The sequence below is a fragment of the Nothobranchius furzeri genome, chromosome 14 (genome assembly GCF_043380555.1).
Source record: "Nothobranchius furzeri strain GRZ-AD chromosome 14, NfurGRZ-RIMD1, whole genome shotgun sequence".
Lineage (NCBI taxonomy): Eukaryota > Metazoa > Chordata > Actinopteri > Cyprinodontiformes > Nothobranchiidae > Nothobranchius > Nothobranchius furzeri.
This window is the reverse complement of record NC_091754.1, coordinates 30,946,214-30,951,904: the sequence shown is the minus strand read 5'-3', so window position 1 is coordinate 30,951,904 and position 5,691 is coordinate 30,946,214.

Below are 5,691 nucleotides of genomic sequence, written 5' to 3'. Positions count from 1 at the left end.
AGAAGCGACGCAAACACAAAAAGGAGAAGAAAAGAAAACTGATCTGTGATGTGTTAACGGGAATTCCTGCTTCCAAGGCCACCGAGGGTTCAGAGGGCAAACTGAGGACCGGGGGTTCATTACCACCCACCCACCCATACACACACACACACACACACACACACACACACACACACACACACACACACACACACACACACACACACACACACACACACACACACACACACACACACAAATCAGCTGATAGACTAATATAATCCAGGTGGAGTGTTTGGATTAATACCTTAATACGCATGTGTCGGACACAAGGCCTGCGGGCCAGATGTGGCCCGCGGAGCATTTTTATGTGGCCCGCGAGATAAATATCAAAAATATATTAAAACTGACCCGCTGGTCGATTTTACCGCAAAGACTACAACTCCCATGATGCTTTGCGGCGTTAGTAAGGAGCTGAAGCGCTCCCTCCTTTGTGTTTTTTTCATCGTCTGCTGCCGGTGTCTGCAGCTCCGCTGTCTCGGACAAACTAAACACTCCTCTCACTCAGCGCCGAGTTTACTCAGCTATTCGCCGACATTGAAGCCCAGAAATGGAGATTTTAACCACTCAGTAATGTGTTCACGACTGAAAAAGAAAGTTTTGCAACTAACTTCCAGACAGAGCTGATATAACTCCGGAGAGCTGTGACACGTTCAAACCAGCATGACTCTGTGGCTGCTGTAGTTTTTATTTTTCCTCCCCGACACACAACAACGTGGTCAAGCTGCTCAGACATGTTCAGCAGCACAAACCTATGTGAGCACCTGTTGTAATCTAATCTTGTCATTATTATGATGAAGATAAACAAAACAACAGGAGTCTCCTCCTCAGCTCAGATCAACCCCATGCAGGTATCTGGCTGGAACAGGTGAGCATCACAGTAAACCAGTGGAGCAAACTGAGCTTTAAATTTGTTGGTTTTATGCTCTTTTTCTGCTCCAAAACATGAAAGTTAACAGGTGAGATATTGCATTTTCATTTAAGATAAAATGATATTTTTATTTTGTTGTTGACCCGTGAGAAAAGATTTAACCTACAGTAAAACAGGAAGTGGAAAGGCTGCAGATAGATGAATAGAAAAGAAAATCCCTTTATTGTTCCTCAGTGGGGAAAGCTAGATGTCACAGCAGCGATGACACTTATTACAGGAGAAAAAAAGAAGAATAAAAAATAAGAAAAATGAATAAACATCAATCCTGAATAGATTTTAAAAATGCTGAATATACCACAATTAATGAATACCACTGATGCGTTGTATTTAAAACTGACTTGCTCGTGTGTAATTTGGTTATTCCACATTCAGTGTTAATGCAAAAATAAGTTTGTTTACAAATTAAAATGTTCTAAATTGCATATATGTTGATAAAGAAAATGTGCAAATTTGCAGTCACTTTTTCAAAAAATATTAAGTTTGGCCCGCAACTTCGTCCCAGATTTTCATTCGCATAAGGAGACGTGGATGTGAGACCATGAACAGCTAACACAGAGTTTGCACATTGGATCGCGCATGCGACTGCATCATCGGAGAGGGGAGAGCGGGCAGCAGAGGGCGACAACGTCCTCCGCTGCCCACGGATAAACGGAGTAGGAAGTGACGCCACCATCAGCGTCAGCTCTGAAGATGTTTGCAGACGCAAACGAAATGTCAGCAAGGTAAAGAAAAACCTTATCTATGTTTAAAAAAGAACCAAAAATGGAATTTGAAGACAAACACAGCAAGAACGTACAAAAGATGTTTAAAGAAAAATCAGTGATTATTTGCTCAAAATGAATGCTGCTTTTTATGTTTCTGAGGCCCTACTAATCCAGAAAAGCTACTAAATTAAGGCCTTGAGAGGTTAACATTACATTATTAAATTATTATTGTTTGAATGCTGTTAAGCAGCTTTTTCGAGTTATTAAGCTTTTTCTGCGAAAATTTTCCCATTGAAATGAATGGGATTCGTCAATTTTCAGCAAATTCCTATCACTTTTTTGACCTAAAATTGTATTGGGTTCCTTTTAACTTAGAGACTTCATTCAAAGTTTAACAAACTCACAAACTTTCCTGTTTAACATATTAACGAGGCTTTTTGATATCTTTTACGGTTTTTCTAAAATCGCAGGTAAAAGTTGAGGTACGACTTGAAATTTTCAGAAAAATTCACAAAAGTTATAATGGGGAAAGATAGGAGCAGTGACCCTCCCTTGCTCCATTTCTGGCATTGTACCGAGAGAATAGTAGGTCCGATTGAAATGAGACACACACTGGCTTACAGCTAACAAATATACCTTTGTCTTGAGATATAATCCATGACTGTACCCCAAACATTGTGGTCATATGGTTCATTTGTTTGAGAAATTTCAAATAAAAAAAAATGTCTCTCACCACTCTAAACTGAAAATTCCGCACTCTAATTTTTGAACTTCACATCTTCTGTGAACAACTCTTTACTACCCCCAGACTGTTTGGACTACCAAAACAAATTATAACTCAAAAAGTAGGAATTTTTGTCAGCTTTTCAGAATGGATTTCATTTTATCTGTAAGTGTTACCGTTCTTTCGCTACAAGCCTCAGAAAGAGGAGAGACCCAGATTTTCCCTCATTGAAACCCATGTTAAAGGAACAGAGATTTTCTCCTCTGATCGGCTTCAGACAGCTAAAAGTTTCTCGTTAAAGCTTCTAGACAATTCATGGTAGGCACATAAAAATGGGCACAGATGACCAACAAAGACTTCTGCCGCTCACGCTTTTTGAAATTTTCAATTCGGTGCAGTACTTTTCGAATGGTGATGAGAAGTTTGACAGGTCCAATTTCACTTCTGAAGGACAGATTTAAAGGCTTCTCTCATTAACAGGAGTACAGCTGCAGGCCTCCAACAGCCAGGGGAAAAGGCGGGAAAACAGTGCTGTTCTCTGATTGGTTGAGAGTGTTCAACCATTTTCTGTCCAATCAGGATCCAGCACCCACTCATATGACACATCAAATCGACCAGTTTGGTCTCAGGAATCTTGTATTCAATTTTAAATGCATTATCTGTTACCATGGCAACACAAGGAACTACATATCACTTTAACCAAGTCTCATAGGAATGATTATTAAAAAACTGAATATTGAGCCAATAACAGACTCCTGTTTTTGATCTTTTTGAACTATCTGTACTTAAAACTAGGAACAAGTTCAATTTGATTGACCGTAAGAAGGTGGGAAAGTGCTCCGCTCCCACCCAGCCCCCTGATTGGTTGAGAGAGGTCAATCATCTTCTGGCTAAATGAAATTACACACCCACACATGTGAGACATCAAATCGATCAGCTAGGCCTAAGGAATCCATCCATCCATCCACCCAACCAACCATCCATCCATCCATCCAACCAACCAACCAACCAACCAGCTCTATACACTTAAAACTAGCAGCATAGCTGTCATTTTAACACTAGTCAGAAGGCAGGAACCACCCCCTCCTCCTTCGCTGCTCTCTCATTGGCTGAGAGTTTTCAATCATCTTCTGCCTAAAAGGAAATGTGCACCCACACATATGGTACATCAATTCAACCTGCTTGGTCCCAGGAGTGTTGTATTAACTTGATATTGTGTTCTGCGTTACCATGGCAACGTGCTTAGCAACAACATTTTAGACACAACTGTGTCAACATACTTTAATATAGAAATGTTATTCAAAGTTTAAAAGAGTCATGTGACATTGTACATTGTTTTGTTAATGCAGACTCCTGTCATCTGTTACCATGGCAACACAAGGAACTACATATAAATCCATACATGCTTCTATCCATCCATCCATCCATCCATCCATCCATCCATCCAATAAACCATCTAACATCCATCCAACAATCCATCCATTATTTCATTCATCCAACCATTCATTCATCCCATATCAAATCTGAACATATGTTAATCTATCAGTTTCAGATATCAGCAAATATTTCTAAATTCACAGTTCAGCCAATTGTAAAAATGTACCCGTTAAACTATTCTCATTCAAATGCCAGCTGTTTAACATTTCAAATTTCGAGTTTTTAATAAATGTTCAAAGATTAAAATTTTTCTGCTGTTTAGCATTTTTTATCCATTCTTCACTTATATTCTGAGCTTTATTACACTTGTTGGTGATTTTTGCTTCTAAATCTTTAAATTCATCAAGCTCATTTTGACAGTTTAGCTTAGTTTCACCTTCACTTCAGCTATTCAGCAGCTTCAGCAATCTGTTTCTGAATTCTGCTTATGCTACTCATTTCAAAGTTCAAATAAATATCAAAATTAAACTGTTAAACTAGTCCTACTCAAACAACAAGTGTTAAGACATTTTTGCTGTCCAGATTTTTAAATAATGTTCAGATTTCAGTTTTCTGCTGTTTAGGATTGTTTTCTCCGTTCTTCACTTTTTGTGCATTATTTACATTTTGGTGCTTTTTGCTTCTAAATCTTTCAAAACATTCAGCTCATTTTAACAGTTTTGCTTAGTTTCAGCTTCAGCAATTAGTTTCTGAATTCAGCATATGATGCTAATTTCACGGTTCAGCTAAATGTAAAAATTAAACTGTGAAACTAGTCCTACTGAAATAACAGGTGTTTAGACATTTTAGCTGTCCAATCTTTTAAAACAGTGTTCACAGATTTGAGTTTTCTGCTATTTAGGATTAGTTTTCTTGATTCTTCACTTACTTTATGTGCTTTTTTTACTTCTTGGTGCTTTTTGCTTTCACATCTTTCACTACATTCAGCTCATTTGACAGTTTAGCTTAGTTTCAGCTTACTTCAGCTATTCAACAACTTCAGCAACCAGTTACCAAATTTAGCATATACTGCTAATTTCACAGTTCAGCTAAATGTAAAGATTAAACTGTTAAACTTGGCAAACTGAAATAAGTGTTTAGACATTTTAGCTGTCCAGATTTTAATTTAATGTTCACAGATTTAAGTTTTTTTTTTTTTTTTTTTTTTTTTTGCTATTTAGCATTATTTTTCTCTATTCTTCACTTACTTTTTGTGCTTTATTTGCTTGTTGGTGCTTTCTGCTTCTACATCTTTCAAGACATTCAGCTCATTTTGACAGTTTTGTTAAAGAGCAAGTCACCCCCAAATCACTTTTTTTTCTGATAAACTATATAAAGGAGTGAATCATGCTACAGACACGTGTAATCAATAATTTGGCAGTTCAGTGCATCTTGGTTAAAATTCAAATATTCTGCCTAAAACTGTCAGTGTTGCGCTGTCGTCAGGGAAAAATTCTGCACTGTATTTGAATTTAAATCTGCCACCGCTATTGGCTAAGAGTTATGCTATGATGTCATCTGGTACATTATGATGTCATAATGCCATTGTGAGCCTGTGTGTGTGTGGATTTGTTAGCAGCTCCGCCCTCTCGGTCTGCCAAGCAACAGCATTTGTTGCATTTTTCAAACATGAAGTGGGAGTGAAGTAAGTTTCTTGTAGGGGGTGACTTGCTCTTTAGTTCAGCTGTTCAGCAGCTTCAGCTTACAGTTTCAGCTATCCAGCATTCAAACAGCATTTTTGCCATAAATGCAATTTTTCTAGTTATTTTCTGTCACACACACACACACACACACACACACACACACACGCACGCACGCACGCACGCACGCACGCACGCACGCACGCACGCACACACGCACGCACACACACACACACA